The sequence below is a fragment of the Diceros bicornis genome, chromosome 33 (genome assembly GCF_020826845.1).
Source record: "Diceros bicornis minor isolate mBicDic1 chromosome 33, mDicBic1.mat.cur, whole genome shotgun sequence".
Classification (NCBI taxonomy): Eukaryota; Metazoa; Chordata; class Mammalia; order Perissodactyla; family Rhinocerotidae; genus Diceros; species Diceros bicornis.
The window spans coordinates 27,300,859-27,318,947 of NC_080772.1; the positions used below are offsets into that span (position 1 = coordinate 27,300,859).

General features: G+C 34.1%; 1 long non-coding RNA gene across 1 annotated transcript in view; it reads right to left on the reverse strand.

The window, feature by feature from the left end:
• Nucleotides 1-8,947: 8,947 nt before the first annotated feature.
• Nucleotides 8,948-18,089, reverse strand: part of LOC131396569 (uncharacterized) — a 111,092-nt gene continuing 101,950 nt past the window's right edge. Inside the window, exon 3 of the long non-coding RNA XR_009216586.1 lies at nt 8,948-9,239. This is a non-coding gene — a long non-coding RNA (uncharacterized LOC131396569). The remainder of the gene's footprint in view (nt 9,240-18,089) is intronic.

Sequence of the window (18,089 nt, forward strand, 5' to 3'; positions counted from 1 at the left end):
GATGGAATTACATTGACATGGATAATATTACTCCAACAATATTAATTTATAGATTTATAATAATATAAAAGCAATCTAGAGTGGGAAGTAATGTTCAATTATCTTTGTATGTTTCCTAGATTCTACTACAGTACTATTCATAAAGTAGATGCTTAATAAAAGTTTGTTGAATAAATCAGCTAGTGAAAAAATGAACAATACTGATGTTCTAGATTTCATTTAATATATTCATTTAGTATTTGGAAAACATGAATATTATGCACCTATTTGAGGAATTATTTGACATTTTCTTAATGTGTTTATGCATTTGTAAGTCAATCATCATATAAAGTATTTATAACAGCAATTTTAAATAATCAAAGCCCTTTTAAATGTTGTTTTTGATATATTAAAGGGATAGGAGGAATGATTTTACTAGGAAATGTTATTGTTGGGAAAAATTCTCAAATTTATTTTCATAAAAAGAGAGAAATTATTGATAAACACATCTAAATTTGCAGATTGGTTATTTTCAGAGGTTATTTGGGGTCATAATTGTAAATCTCATTACCGTGCTTGAAGGAGGTCTCTTTCATTATTATGGTGCTGAGGTCCATATCCCTGAAGCTAATTGCGAGGTAGGGCTGCAGAGTTCTAATTGTTTGCCATCAAAATAGCTGTGTAAGCTTGATTAACAGTGTTCAGCAACATTTATAATAGTCCAAGCCTGGCCCTGCATAAAATAGAAACTGGGAAAAAATCAATAAGATTTAATAAGATCAGGAACAATCACTTACAATAGTACATCAATCACACAAAGTAATAGGTGCAGGATTTGATAGGGTCCTGAACTGCCTGAGAGATTCATAACCAGTACTCGTTAATGATTTGTTCATTTGCATTTTATCAATCCAGCTACAGCTGACAAGCAGAAGGAGCAGGAAAGAAATATGTTGACTTAAACTCATCAGCTTTGCAATTAAAAAAATAACATATAATAGCAAATGTCTTGTCACGTGGAAATCTGATGTTATTACAAAGATGTGTGCCATTCTTGGTTCTTCAGACTGGGCTGAGTTAGACGTACAGAATAGCCAGGATGACAGTGTCCCTGTGGTCACTGGGAAGTCCCAAAGTTTAGAGGAATGTATGTGAATGTGAATTTTCTCTCCACCTCTCATAGACCTTGATTGCGTGATAATATTTAATGCAAAATGTGCATATATCCTTGTTTTTATCTCTTTGAAATAAAGGAAGCTCCCTGGCTCTGCCTTAGGCAAAACCTCTATCAAATGCTGAAACAATCATAATGAGATGGCTTTCTGGTTGATTATTCCTTATCATTACATCCTATTTCAGTTGATGTTATGACTATATAAAGTAATAATGTGGTATTTACCATCTATATTAAAACACATTTTGGGAAGAAAGGTAAATGGATAAGATAAAATTGTGTAAACAAATTTCTGATTCTAAATAAATAATATTATTTAATGTGAGAAAAATAATCCCCCTATAAACATCAGTGGCATAATGAAAAGTCTGAGCTATTTCCAAGAAAATTCATGTGGATTCCTGCTTAGAAAATTTCATACAGGTTTCTATAGAGAGAATTAAGTGAGTGGTGGGCTGAAGAGCACATTGTCAGAAACCAGCAGTGGTACCATCTGAAATGTGGATTAATTAGTCTCTGTCCAAAACTACAGCAAATAATGTGCTCCTTCAGAGAAAAACATTATGATTCAGGTCCTTGTGAATGATGTTTAAATAGCTTATTTCTATATAAGATTCTTTAATTCAATCAAAGTATAGGTAAAATCCCATTATAATAGACTCCATGGGGCCTCTAAATTGTTTTGTTGTGGTAGAATTTGGTTAAAATGAAAAAATACATTTATCACGTTCCCAGTATGTAGTACATACTAGAGAGACAGACTTGATGCCCAATCTCTTTTCTATTGAATTAACACATGAAAAGAAGGGCTTTGAATAGGAAGGGGGAACCAGGAGCAAAGTATAATGCTCACATACCTTTAGGCTTTCTCTAAATCCTGGATGACTTTCAAAAAGATTTTGGTATTAAGATAAAGTTTTTATTATTTTTTATTTCCTTTTAAAAGATAGAGTTAATTAGGCTGACCAGAATTTTGAAATCTAAATGCCCAAAGAAAATAAAAAGTAATTATCATTTGTTATTCTGACAAAAATAACTGTAAAGAAGTCAATTTTCTGCAGCTTAATTTGCTCTCCTTACAAAGCCAACCACCCAGAATCAAGCGTTTCAATTGTACAGGTTGACTCTTCTAAGGCCATGAAACAGAAAAAGCATCAGTAAATTTATCAAGAATCAATTCACAGGATGCCAATTTGCCTAAGAGCAAATTGATAAATGTTCAATTTAGTGAAACACCAATTCTCACTAATTTTTGGCATTCAATGACTTGTTTTTGGTGAATTGGTTGGCTTCAAATATACAGTCATCAGTTGTATGGGAGTCATCCTTATCAGTTATACTGGAATATGGAAATGGTTTTAATTATTCTGAACATTCTTACATTTCATTTAGAAGAAACATTTTTAGCACTGACGCTGTAACAAGCCTATGAGACATAGATACTAATAAAGCATGTATTCCAAATGTTCACATTGTAACAGAAACAGTGTATATCTTATAAATATTCTTTAAAAAATATTAATAACGTATTCTCTGGGTTCAGAAGAAGGCTTGATTAATTGCGGGTAGGTATCATCTCCAAACCATGGTACACTTAATAGTGAAATGTAAGTTATTAATACTTAGAATGAAATAATAGAAGTAAACAAGAACTGTTTCAAGCAAACTAGAATATGTTGTCACCTTAGCTATAAAAGAAGAGGGTAAGGTATCTGTTGTTGTGAAAAATGCTGAAGGAACTGGTGATTTTGAGTTGAGATGTTAGAAATAAGTAGAATTCCTCCATTCTGGGTGAAGAAAATCCATTTCGTGGACAAACGAGCATGAGCAATGGCGCAGAGTGACAGAGGTGGCTTATGTGTCCAGTGAATGGTGGAAGACATAGGAAAGTGGACCTGTGTCCTAATTACCGAAGACCTTACATTTAGATTTTTTTTCTCTGTAGGATAGAGGGATCATTTGAGGGTGTTTGAAAAAGAATGGCAAAAGAGAAGTAAAACACATAGTATTTTTAAGTGGTTAATACCTTGGCTCTAGAAACAAAGAGATCTGGATTTGCATCCCAGCTCCTACACATTAGCAACTGTTGGACTTTCCTCTCTATAAGCTTCATTTTGTTCATCACATATGATGAATATAAATCACCTACTACAGTGTTTGGCACACAGTAAGCACTCAATGCGGATTAGTTGTTGTGATTAATTAAAAAATAAATGTTGTGGCATAATTGAAAGCACTTATTTCAAATTCTACATATTTGACTATGATAAAATTACCTAATTTGTCTGAAGCTTCCAATTTATATTTTAATGCGAATATATACATAACTCTTCAAATTGTAGTATACTCTTTAAATGATATGGTTCATAGAAGATCTCTGTATCGTAAAGACAAAAAATACACTCTAGTAGCAACCTTGGGAACGGATGAGGAAGGCGAGACTGTAGGCAGGAAAATTATTTAAGAAACTTGTCATAGATAGTTACTTAGATGGCCTCCAATGAACTAAGCCTCCTGCAATGAACACCTTTGTGTGTTCCTCCCTCCATTGATTCTGAACTTGACCATGTAACTAGATGTGATTAATTTTGGCCAATGGGACATGAGAAGCATAATGCAAGTGGAAGCTCTGTAAGCAATTGCACATGAGGGCTTGTATCCTTGGAGTACTTCTTTTTGGAACCCAGTTGCCAAGCCTTGAGGAAGAATGGAAAGGCCAAATGGAGAGAGACAGAGATACACAGCCCGACTCCTGTTGCCCTAACTATCCCAGCTGAGAGAGCAGAGAGGTGACAGAAGAAACCTTCATGGACACCCAGACCTAGCAGATACCATGTGGAATATGGACAAGCTGTTCCAATCCAGCCAGTCAATATTACAGAATCATGAGCAAATAAATACTTCTTGTTTTAAGCCATCAGATTTTAAGGTAGTTTCTTATACAGCAATAGATAGCTGCAACAGAGATTGGTACCCAGAAGTACGGTGCTATCATAAAAAAATCATAAAATACAGGGCATATGCTTTGGCCCTGAAGAGCATAAAGGCAATTGCTAATAAAGCCTAGAGTTACGAGGACTCGAGTTTTGCACCACAGAACAATCAGTGAGACTGTCACTTGTACTAACAAGAAAAAAAAGTAGTAGTAGCTCCGAAGAAGATTTCTAGAAAAAATATTTAAAGTGTCAACTGGATATGTTTAGCTTCCTGTCATAACATATGAGAGAAGTCAGATTAGCTAAAGAAATAACTGTTCACTATTCAAGCAAAATTCAAAGGAAATATAAAGGACTTGTGTTAAAAAACAAAATTGGGGCCATCCCAGTGGCATTGTGGTTAAGTTTGCATGCTCTGCTTCAGTGGCCCAGAGTTCATGGGTTCAGATCCCAAGCATGGACCTACACATCACTTATCAAACCATACTGTGGAGGTGTCGCATATACAAAGTAGAGGAAGATGGGCACGAATGTTAGCTAGGGGCCAATCTACCTTACAAAAAAAAACCTCCACAAAATTGTTTTCTAACCCCAGGGTTTCCCGGTGAAAGACTCTCAAAATTAGAAATTGACTCAGGTAAAGATCAAATTCAGGGTGCTGGCAGTAACACGTGACCTCATAGTCAACATCAGGCCTAGGGTGAGAGTGAAGGGCTCTTCTGAGACCTTAGAGATGAAGAGGCTTCTTAGAATCTTAAAGACATTCAAGCACCCTTTAAGGGTGCTAAGAAGCAGCCTTAGTCACAAGGTCTTAAGAGAGTTGTATGGGAAGAGTTACTACCAACTTGGATTAAAAGTCTTGAGACAATTAAAAAACAAAAAAAAAGCCTATTCTATGAGAAGGAAGAAGGCTGAGAGGGCTGTTCAGTTGCAAATATGCGCCATTTTTTATGAAAAGGAAGAAAACTCAGAGGGCAGATCCAAGGGCTAAGATGACTGAGGCAAAGCTGTGTAGACACACTTCCAGGGAGCAAAACTAGGCCCTAAGGAAAGAGCTTGTGAGATAATAAATGGAGGTTGTTTTAAGCCACTAAGCTTTGCAGTAATTTTTTATGACAGCAATAGAAAACTCATGTGCTCTGTTCTCCAGATTCTGTTATTTGCTATTGGCTTATTTTGGACACCATTTATGCATCACTTCAGTACCTGTTGGCCTTATCTGTCTTTTATTTCATCCACTAATGTAGTGACCAGTTCTGCAAAGGCTCTGATAAATAGAATTATCTTGACATTCTGCAGATGCCATGCCGTCATACTGGTTCACAGTATTGACAATGTTATTTCAATTGGACTAGGTGAACCAGGATTAGGAAGTATGCTTGATGCTCTAGTAAACCATGAGGCATGTGTGAGAGGGTGGAATATTAAACCTTAAGAAAAAAAAAAAGTGAACATTTTAGGAGTTTAAAGATATGAGGCATCCATCCTGGGACATCATCTTCCCATTTTTTTTTTACCCCCCAATTCTTTAGCAATTAACAACTGCCATGAAGAGGCACAGTGTTTGGTGGAATTCTGTCTTTTGAATGCAACTTATACTGCCCTTGGAACTACTGGTCAACCCATTTTGTAGGTGACTCAGAGAGCTTCCAGTTTCACATAGAGCCCAAGCTGAAGTACAATCTTCCCTGCCACACGCTATATGATCAAGCCAATCTGATGGTGTTAGCAGAATCTCTGTTGGATAAGGATGCTATGTGGCAAGCCCCCATAGTAGAGCTGAAGTACAGACTGGGTTCCACAGCAAGGACATAACCTTCTGCATAAAGAATGAATATTCTCAAAATATCTCCAGGAGCTCTGGCCACTGTAGCTTTTTCACTAACCCTTCTGTATTATCTTTTTGCGGAGGTTGTATTTGGTCCACACCTGAACCGACCCTTTGGTGGGGTGTCCTTGTACCTCCCCTCAGTCAAGAAAATTGAGGCTCCCTACATAGGATGGTTGCCAGATATATTGGAGTGCATGAGTCATGCCAGGGGTGGACTGAATTGATTACCTCTTTCATAGCACTTCTGATCCTTGACCTTACAGATTTCTTTCCAGCCACCTCCATGGAAACCAGAATAGCACAGCTTTATGTAACGTCCTAGTTGATACTTCACTTCAAGCCCATGCTGCACACCTTTAACCTCCTTTCCTAATAATTCTGTTTGATTTTATAGTGTCAAATGAGAAGAAGCCCAGTCTCTTTGCATGCATGTGCAACTTGCAAGTATAAGAGAGTTAATACACATTAGGCAGCACTTAAAACAATAAAGAATGGTAACTAGTAGAAAAATGCTTTTCTTATTCTCCTCATCAAAAGACAATCTTGGAAACCATTTCATATAGTTTATCAGAGTCTCGTAGACTGACACAATCAATAATCAACAGAGGCTGTCTTGAAAGCTCATATTTTTTGCAAAATTAGTGAAGCTACCTTTTTTTAAAAAAATCAATTGAGAGTAAGTTGCTGACATGACATTCTGTTACTTCCAAATGTTTAAGTGGGGGAATTCCTGCAAACAAAGACATTCTCCTACTTAACCACAGTATAATCATCAACACCAAGAAATAAACATTGATCCATTACTATATCAGTATAGGCACCCTTTTTTTTTTTTTTTTTTTGCCATTTATCTCAATTTCTCTTATAGCAAAAGGATCCAATCCAGGACCACATATTGCTTCTACTCATCATGTCTTTTCAATCTTCTTCAATTTATAATAGGGTTTCCTCAACTTTTATAACATGGACATCTTTAAATATTATAGACCAGCTGTTTTGCAGAATGTTCCCCAATTTGGGTTTGTTTGATGTTTCCTCATGATTGAATCCACCTTATGTACTTTGGCAAGAATATCACGGAGGCGGCCTTGTGTTCCTCTTATTGTGTCTTATCAGGTAATAAGAACATGATTTTGATTTGTCTTGTTAATTGTTTTGTAAACTTTAATCATTTGATTAAATTTATTTAATTAGTCTACCTAGTTTCTCCATCGTAAAGTCACTGTTTTACCTCTTTGTAATAAATAAATATTTTGAGAAGGTTCTTTGAAACTATGCAAATATTCCATTCATAAACAAACTTACCCTACTAGTCTTAGCAGCTATTGATGTTTACTCTGATGGTTGCCAAATAATTATTTTCTAATTTTAATCCTATAATTCCTACTAAATGTATTAGTTAGCATCCTCTTGTTGGGAAGAACTTTCTTTTCTTAATATGTATATATGTATATGTATAATTATATTATGGTGGCCTCATGGATTCCTATTTTATTGAGTATATTATAATCTATTAATATTGTTATGTACTTTAGTGTTCAAATTATCCCAGATTTTGTAAGTGGGAGCCTTTTAAAGCTGATGTCTGCCTCTTTTTGGCATGTCTCGTAATTCTTTTAGTACTTTTTAAATTTTTGTTACAATAAGATGTTCCAGGCTCATATTGTACTTTCCCTCACCAAGACTTTGTCCCCCGAGAATTGCCACTTTCAAGAATTTTCATCAATCATCATGTTCTAGTATCTGCACCCCAGTGCTCTACTGCTCCAGAGAAGAAAGTCATACTTTTCCCACTGCAGAGTCCTCCTAGTTGTTCAAAATTAAAACTTGCAAAGTATACATTATTCAGATCTTAAAATTGACATACATTAAAATTCATACTGTTGGGTGAACCGTTCTATGAGTTTTGATAAATGCATGCACTCATAATCACCAGCACAATCAAGATACAATATAGTTCCACCACTTGCTTCTTTGTGTTACTTCTTACAGTTAAACTCTTTTCACTCTTCACTCCTGGGAACCAATGATCTGTTCTTATAATTTTCCACAATATCATATAACAGGAACTATAGAATTTATAGCCTTTTATTGACTGCTTTCACTTACCCTAATGCATTTGTGATTCATTCACATTGTTGCATGTTTCAATAGTTAGTTATTTTTCATTGCTGAGTAATATTCCCTTATGCAAATGTACCACATTTTGTTCTTCCATTCCTCACTTGAGAGACATTTAGGTTGTTTCCAGTTTTGTGCTATTACAAATAAAGCTGCTATAAACATGCACAGGAAGGTTTTTGTGTGGCAATAAAACTATAAAACTGTTTTCTAGAGTGATTGTACCATTTTGCATTTTCACTAGCAATGTATGACAGTTCAAGTTGCTCCACATCCTTGTCAGTGCTTGGAATTATCAGTTGTGATTTTTATTTTGTAACCATTCTATAGGGTAACTCATTTTGGATTTAACTTTCATTTTTCTAATTAATAATGATATTGAACATAAAGTAGCATAATTTCGTGCAGAGCAGAACATCTCCATGGTAATAATTCTCAGCTGGTAACCTGATTGGGGCCTGACCTCAGTCTCTCCATGTTGATTACGTGGAGTTCTAGAATAGTTCTCGTGATTCTGATCCCACATGCCTCCAATCCCAAGAACAGCACCCTCCCAATCTTCATGTTAAAAGTTATTGGCCCCTAAAGGGAGAAAGAAAGGAGTAAAAATTGGGTGAAGGTGTAGTTACCTTTGGAGGTAGAATAAAGCAGATGGCAAAAATTAAACCACTATGACCTTCAGGTATTCACTCAAGTACAAAGTGGGATGATTTGTTCAAAATAAAGTGTAAAGAGATTTTATTACAACAGAGAGATTTTATTTTATTATGGAAACACCTATCAATTCTTTGACTTTCTTTTTTTAGTGGATGAAAGTATGAAGTAACATCAGACAGAGCTATCTACAAGAATTTTATTTCTTCAGCATGATGGCGCGAACCAACGTTGATGGCAAGCCCAAAACGCAAGCCAATTTCAGGTCACAATTTTCAAGTGGAAATTTGCCAGTTAAACATCTTTGAATGGCTTCAGCATTTGCACTGAAGCTTCTGGCTATCTTTTGTGAGAGGAGAGCTTCATAGGTAATTTTCTTGGATAGTACGACATATACAATGTGGCAGAGATTTTGATGAGCAAGGAGAATCTCAGCAGCCTTCATGACTTTCTGATGAAGCAGTGAAATTGTGGCAGAAGATGTTTGTTTCCTCAGGAAAATCAAAGTCCAGAAGGACCTTATTCTTGGATTAAATCTCTATATCTGAAAAAATAGTAAAGAGAGTACACTTAACACTGACTAATTATCAGTGGTCTATACAGGCTTGTTGATAAAGTAAATCTAAAGGATGAGGAGGACTGACAATTTCCAAATAGGGAATAGTTCTTATTTGGGCCCAACTGGGAAAATAGTGTCTATGTAACTGTTGGCTTTTCAAGTTAATTTTAGTAACAGAGCGTATCTTTTCATTGAATTGCCTAGTCTCTTTTCCAAACAATTTGACCATCCTCATCAGAGCTGATAGCCATAGTAGTTTAGTTTCTGTAGCAAAAACAATTTTTGAAGCCTTATTCATTTCTTTTTCTTGGCCCCACATTTTTTTTTTAACTATTACCTAACCCAACTGGTAATTAGTTAACCACATACAGCTTTTGTTTTGTTAGAAGGTAAATATTGCTAACATTTTATTCTTGTTGTGTTAAATATCATATTTTAATCTAAAATGGGGGGCCAATTCCAGAAAAATAAACAAAACAAGAAATCTAGTAAGATTTTATATCAAATAACTGTAGGTCAGAAAAATTGAATCATACCAGAGGAAGGTCAAATACTGAAAAAGTAGAAAAATAAACTAGCAGCATGGATTTTTTCCATATCAAGAATCACGTAGGAATAGGGTTCTGATTACTTCTTCTCTCCAAAGGTAATGCAAATTGCATAAAATACAAATGGAAACTACCTATTGATTGAATATCCCCTTTAATATCCTCTTTAATATCCCCCTAAAGGGGATAAAAAATATCCCCTTTAAGTCCTCTCCAGTGTTTTTCCCTTTACACTAAAGATTATGGGTAAATTCACATAGTATTAATGATGTGGAGCCATTCCTCAGGATGTGAACCTTAAATGAAGGAGAAGGATGTCAGATAGAAACCTGGTATTTCCTGATTCAATAAATACATCTTAATTATGAAGTATAAACCCAGCACAAGGTTTATTTGCTCATAATTTCAAGCTTTTTCACCGTCATACTTCCAATCTGGGTTAATTCTCACACACACATTTTTTTTTTTTTTTTTTTTTTGTGAGGAGATCAGCCCTGTGCTAACATCCGCCAGTCCTCCTCTTTTTTTGCTGAGGAAGACGGCCCTGGGCTAACATCTGTGCCCATCTTCCTCCACTTTATATGGGACGCCGCCACAGCATGGCTTACCAAGCGGTGCGTCGGTGCGCGCCCGGGATCCGAACCAGCGAACCCCGGGCCGCCGCAGCGGAGCGCGCGCACTTAACCGCTTGCACCCCTCACCGGGCCGGCCCCTCACACACACATTTTTTTAAAAAAATTACTTACAGAATGTTATCATTATTTTGTCAAATGTAGTATTCTATGTCTAGATAGTTGCATAAATTAGTTCAGCCACGGCCCTTCTTAGAAGTTTGTAACAAACTAAACTTTATAAAAAATTTACATAATATATAAATGATATACCTTCTTTCTTATTTCAACATTAACATGATTAGAATTGATTAAAGTGCTATACTTGTCTTGTAAGTTGTCCTTTTCACCTACACCAACTTATTATAAGAAGAATCATTTCTTAACAGCAGCCCAAAACTCAGTTTGTCAAAAATTTCTTCTAGAGGACAAAAAATATAAATACAGTATCAAAGGTATTATTTTAAAATATTTTATATGATATAGCCAAATAAGCTATAGCAAAATGATGCTTTTTCCTGCTGAATTTAATCCGAGATGCTGACCCTCAATGGTGAGAGACTACCTCTTCTGATGTATTATGCAATTACATTGATGGATGTTTAATTGAGTGACTATGGCAGACCATATGTTTACTCACAACCTGAATGTCATTGGTCAAGTTTTGGTTTCACATCTCTGGCCTATATATATATGCTATTTTGAAAAATACCTATTTTAAATTTAAACTTCTGGCTTAAAATGCCCATAGTCAAATAAATTATTAACTTCACCATCAGAAATTTGCACACAATTACTTTTGTTACCAAGATGGCTTAGAGTGTATGCATTATATGGTTTGAAACCACTAGTAATAGGACTTTTGTATAAATGATGAAATTGTCCATTTTAAGTGTTGACTAATATTAACAGAAATTTCATTGAACTTTCATAAATATATATAGCAATTTAGATAATGTTAAGTTTTCTGGTTTATTGAGAAAGAATGCTAAAGAACATCCATCCAAGACTAGCCATTACTAAAATTGTATAGTTGATCAAGATTACCTTTGGTTTTCTCAATTTCCCACCGTTTTTGTCCAGCATGGTTTCTCTGTGTCCCAGAGCGTAATGTTCTCTGATACCTGTTTCATTTGACAGGGATGTTTTTTAGTTTCTCTGAATATCAGGAGGTAAGCAGCCATCTTTTTGTGCGGTCAGTTGGCAATTGGAGTGAATGGGCTCTTGTGGCTTTTAGGAAAGGTACATGGCAGAGAGGAATGACTTCAAGCAGAGGCCTGGGTTGGAATCTTCACTCTGCTACCAACCAGTTCTTGGCTTGGAGCATGACTTACAACAACGCTAATTAGTTTCCTGATCTATGTAATGGAAATAATAATAGCTATATCACAAAATGTTGTGAGGATCAGTTAAAATCCTCTATATATTGCACCAAGTACAGTGTGTAGCAGGCATTAAACCAATATTAGTAATTTTGGTTATTCCTTGGAAATCTCACATAAAGTCTTGGGTAGTAATAACAACAATGACAATAATAATAATAACTGCCATTCATTGACTACTTGGCTTTATGGAAGAATTGGGCTGTATGCTTTGTCCCAATTATCTTCACAACAATCATATGACGTACTATAATTATTTCCATTTTACAGATAACAAAACTGAAGATCAAAGGGGTATATTAGCTTGTTGAAGATCACAAAGCTAATAAGTGACAGAGCATAAAATCAAATCCATGTGTGACTCCAAAACTGATACATAGATACACATAACTTTTCCTAACTTGATAATGAAAAAAAATTGACTTTCATATTGAACTCTCTTCATTGCATGTCCATATTTTTATAGCCTGCTCAAATATCTACCAGTAAAGAAAAAAATGCTGGGAAAACTGACATGAGTTAGAATTCTTGACCACAGAGCTTCTATAAACTACTTGAGTCAATTTTCAGTGCCATTTGATTCTGGGTTATGATATGGTCTTCTATTATTGGCAATTTTGAAAAGGAAGAGAGGGCTCCAGTTACATCCTACTCTTTACGTAATGCTGTATGAATACTAATAATTCCCCATATCAGTACACTACTTTATTATGTGCTATCTATTTTGAGTCTATAAATAAATATTAAAAAACCCCTCTGTTTCATAGAATAACCAAATATATTTGCATCATAAGATAGAAGAATTCTAAGATGGCCCCCAAAATATTCACCCTCTGGTATATACACCCTAGGACTGCCGTATGATGCATTTTACTCCCAATTAGGTTGATTTATATGCCACAGTTCGCTTTAATAAAAGGAGATTATCTGGGGTGAGCCTAACCTAGTCAGCTGAGCCCTTAAAAAGGACTGGGCTTCTCCTGAAGTCAGAAATTTATAGCATGAGAGAGATTCCAAATGAGAGAGATTCTCTATTGCTGGCTTTGAAGAGAGAGAGGGCTGTGAGATAAGGAACGTAGGCAGCCTCTTAGGAGCAGAGGGGACCTCCACCTAACATCCCACAAGGAAACACATACTTGCATACTACAATCACAAAGAATTGAATTCTTCTAATAACCTGAAGGAACTCAAAAATGATCCAACCTGAGAGCCCCAGGATGAGACCTGAGTTTGGCTGACACCTTGATTTCAGCCTTAGAATGAGGGAATGCTGACCAGGACTAGATATCTTGAGCCTGTCACACTGTGCCTGGACTCATTAACAAATAGGTGTTGTTTTAGGTCACTCAATTTGTGATAATTGGTGACACAGCTAGAAAACTAATGTACACCATTCAGAATATAGCTTATTTATAAGGGAGAGAGTCAATCTTAGGAGCTAATGAAAATATAAAAGAATATGCACGCTTATGAAATAAAATACCCGCGGGTCCTAGTAACACACAAGTGCTGTGCACCTTAGAATATAACCATGATTGGGAAGCGAGGTAAATACTTTAGTAAAATACTCCCTTGATCTGCGATTGTTATTTTGAACCAAGCATGTGGATTTTGAGAGTCAGAATAAACATTTCTGCTTATTTATAAAAATGACACAAAATGCCCTTCTATACTTGAATGAGCTGTTTTGCATATTTTCTCTCTGAACCAACAATTTTTAAAGCTATTTAAATTTCCCAAATGTTTTAAGGTAAACACTATTACCTTTTTACGTCAATGTGATAGCACATGTATCTAAGTAACACTGCTTTATCTATGACATGGCTGATGATTCACTCAGTTTGACAAGTAACTGTCTACTTTTAAGCTGTTTAGTTTGCATCAACACTGAGATGAAATGAGACTTGAACAACGTGTACCATGGAAGGAAAATAACATACAATCGTTGTATTGTTAGAAAAATAAAGCTTTGTAATGGACAAAAATAGCTAATAGAGCAGTGCCTTTGATTGAATCATTGATTTTCTCACAGAATACCCAGAATTAACTTAAATATCCTTTGTCCAATGACTTTAACCTATGATAAAAAAAAAAAAGAGGGCTCATCTCTGCTGTGTAATTTTGTAGGGCTACATTGAGAAAGATTATGATAATGTACATACAGTAAAATTGTCGACAGTGGTTGAGTCCTGTCATTGTGAACTAAATTCGAGGAGGCTGCAGAGAAGATGAGAACTAACAGTGTCTTCATTTTGATTAGCTTACCTTTTCAAGTGTTCTGCTAGGAACCTCTATCATACAAATAGAAGCAAGAACTTTATCACCATCACTATAGCAACTGCAGGGAAATTTATTTCAAAACTGTTGGCTACCTGAAAATTTTTTCAAGATGGAAAGAAGAGCAGATGATATGTAACATTTTAATTCATTTTTTAAAATTGTTCTGTGATCCAAACTAATGCCTTGTCTTACAAGGGTAAGATAGTCCAGTTGCTTAATGATTTTTTTATTTAAGCAATAAGAGATCACATATATATCTGTATGCATGCATAAGTAAATTTCGATTTTCTTTATGAATTAGTGTTCAGCATCTTTTTTGCATTTTTGAAAGCAGCTTACAAACTCCTTTATAAAGAATAGTTTTATATGGATCATTCAAAATTCAAGTATGTCACTAAACAATACTTTTTCTGTGAATTATAATATTCAAGTAAAAAACGTTATACCAAATATTAATATACATGAGTAATTGGAAAGTAAAATTAATATTATCTTCTTTGCCTTGTACAAGAATGATCACAATTTTAAAAGCTGATTTATTTAGTATTTGTTGCTTTCTGGTAAATTTCTGTGCAAGAAAATGCTCTTATGTTTCCTACCCTGTCTTTTCATTTCTCTAAACTTATCATGAATGTATATGGTTCCAAGTTCCTGACAATCTGCATTTGAAATAAGATGATCATAGAGTAGGGCTGCCTAGGCAATTTCTAACCTTTATATCTTCGCTGGAGCCAGAGTTCTGAGAACTTCGTTTATAATAGCCTTTTAAGAATGCCTTTCTGGACTGATAGGACTTACTTTTTAAGTACTCTTCTTGTACTTTAACTGAAAAAGACATGACAAGATTTCAAGATTTCCTGAAATATATTCTTATGCGTGAATTATGCACATTCATAGGGTGTCATGGCTGTGTGTAGCCATGCCCCATAAAGCTTCCTAGTGATGATGAAGGGAACAAGTCCTCTACAAAATTTAGGGAGATTGGGTGCTTTAGAAGACAAATTATGATATGCATCCATTCTCAAAGATTTCACAATCTTTGCGTGAATTCTACTCTTGGAATTAAATCTTGTAAGTGTGTAAAATTATACACAAAAGAACAATAAAAGGATAAGACTATGCTTGTAGTAAGCCATTAAAATGATGCATGGATTATTTTTGGAAGAGTTTATTGGTATTTTAAAACCTAAAGTTGATTTTCCATGTTCATTACTTTCTTTTATTGTAGGATCAATTGAATGAAACATTTGGTATATATATATTTATGATATTATAGGTATAAGTTCAATATTAAGTTTAAGTATTTAAAAATAATGATTATATATTTGGTAATGATATTTTTAAAGCTTGTCCTCAAAAGGCCTAAGTCAATTAATTATATAACTAACTGGGAGAATTTCATTGTGCTTTTTCTGCAGCCTTTTATCACAAAATCAGTTTCCAATAAAATTCTCGTATCTATGCTATGTACAATTTCCATCAATATTCTTTGGAACTAAATATTAAGGTAAGAAGTAAATTGGTGACCTAATGATATCTAGAAATATTAAACAATATTTTTCAATTTTGGAATACCTTTTTATTTAATGGAGTTTTATTGCTTTAAATTAGTAAGACCAGGGGGATAATATTAACTCTTTGATAATTATATTATTTATGTTACTCTATGAAAATGTTTTCTTATGATGGTAATAAAATACAATGTGTATGCAGAAAATACCTCCCTTTTGAAAACACGTTAACATAGATGTTCATTTCAAAATCTAGAGGTATCTTCATTAAAAATATATATCTTATTTTAAATTAAGCATAAATTGTTTTGTTTAAAAGTTTACAAATTTTGGAGGCTGCCAGTAGATGGCATTCTGGTTTCTGTAAGAGGTGTTTATTTAAGGATGGGCTCTTTTCTTTGGAAAAAGGAAAAAGAAACTGTGACAATAGGATCCTGATTGAAAAGGTTATTAGACATCCTGGAGAAAACTGAAGCCATTCTAAAAACAACTAAGCCTCAAACCATATTTCTTTTATTAACTTAGTTTACCAAACTCCATCAATTTGTTAACTCTCTAGGTTGTAATTTGGATAAAATTAATGTAATTTTATTGAATAAAAATTTAATATTAAAATATAATGTTATGCTGATTTTAAATAAACTAGTGAAAATAGTGTTTCATAGCTTCATTCAAAGCATTGTAATCAATAATCAACTTACACCAAGAACTATTTTCTTGCCTATTGGCCAAAATCCATACATATTAGCATCATTTAGTCATGAATTACCACGATTCAATTTTCCTTTTGTAAAAAATTGTTAATACCAAATTAACTTCTTCCAAATAATAAGCATAATCTAACATAGTCTTCTGCATACATCAGATGGTTATTATGTATTTGTTAAATGGATAAATGAGAAAGCACACCTATAACTCACTAGAATACTATTTCTGAAGTTATTTGTAAAATCACATAAATCAAAGGTCCTCAATAAACTCTTTATAAGAACATCAACTGTCCAACACGGGGAATGGGCCCCTTCTATCTGCCAGGAAGCCTTTCCTTAGTGCTTATATTACTTAGGAGATAATTAAATTTATGCTCTATAGGCAGCTCATCTCTATAACATCATCCTTAGTAGTTACATGATTTATTTTAGTTTTGCAGTAGGTGAGGAATTAAACTCCATGATCATTAAGAAAATAACAGCAATTATTTATTTCTAACGTGTTTAAAAACACCTAATAAACCAAACATATTTAAAGCCATTAAGATAACATTTTCACACACCATGACAAAAGAATAAAAAATAATTTTCTAAACAAATTAGAAGTGCAAACAAGATCAGGGTAGATGATCATTCAAAATAGGAACCAATTTCTAAATACTGTTTTCTTCATTGCTTTGGATTTACAAACAAATAATTAATATAATAATTGCAAAAGTCATCTTTTTATTGAAGCAATCCTCCTTAGGAATATGCAATAAAGTACTTTGATGGTGTATATATACTGAACAATTAAAAATGAATTAAAGGATTTTTTTCAAAAATTTAGACTCTTTATTAATTTAAAATTTTTCCCTTTATTGGTCTAATAAACTAAGCTCTAGTAGAGTAACACTATAATAAAGTGCAAATGATATTCCATGTTAGAAGAAAGAACTAATTAATCTCAGTTAATACCTTAGAATTTCTGGTGCTGGCTCTAGAGTTTCCAAAGCTATTGATTTTTCTGAGTCACTATTAAATCTTTTCACTATATAAAGTTGAGAAGCATGGACATTTCTCACTATCTGTACAATTCAAAATGGTAGGTACCTTGCTATTTTAAGCAAGAATCTATTTAGAACATGATTATTCTCATCCACATAGTGTCAGTAAGTTTATCCATTCTTGATGACCTTGCTTAAAAGACATCTCCTCCAAAAATTCCTCCCTGATATCCTAAGTCAGAAGTTATATTCCTCAGTTCTCAATTCTCATAGCATTTTATGCCAATTTTTTATATAGTTCTATTTCTTAAAAGTTTTTGCATCATGTTCATGTATGTGTTTTCTATATCTACGCAATGAGCTCTTTAGAGGAATGTTGATTATTATTTCCTTCCCAATGGCTACTATACTACCTTTTATGTACTGGGCCTTCCACAATTATTTTCAAGTTTACAATAAAAACTACTGCAATAAGTACAATAAGTATTTTTTAAAATAAGAGTATAAAATCAATAAATATGAATAAGATGAACAAAAAAACATGTAAGTAAGTGATTATGATAGCTTGCAAGGGAATAGCAAAGATTAAGCTTATTTCCTAGGGAATGGTACATTATAAATGATAAATTCAGGCTGATGTTTTGTTTTTGAAGGTTCATCAGTGCTATTTTCCCAGTGGGTTTTGTTTCATTCTAGATCAGTGTCTCAACTGTGAATGCCCACTTAGAACTGCTGGGAGTTTTAAAAATCAATACTGCTTCCTGGGATCCAACCTAGAACTTCTAATTTAATTTGTTTCACTTGGGC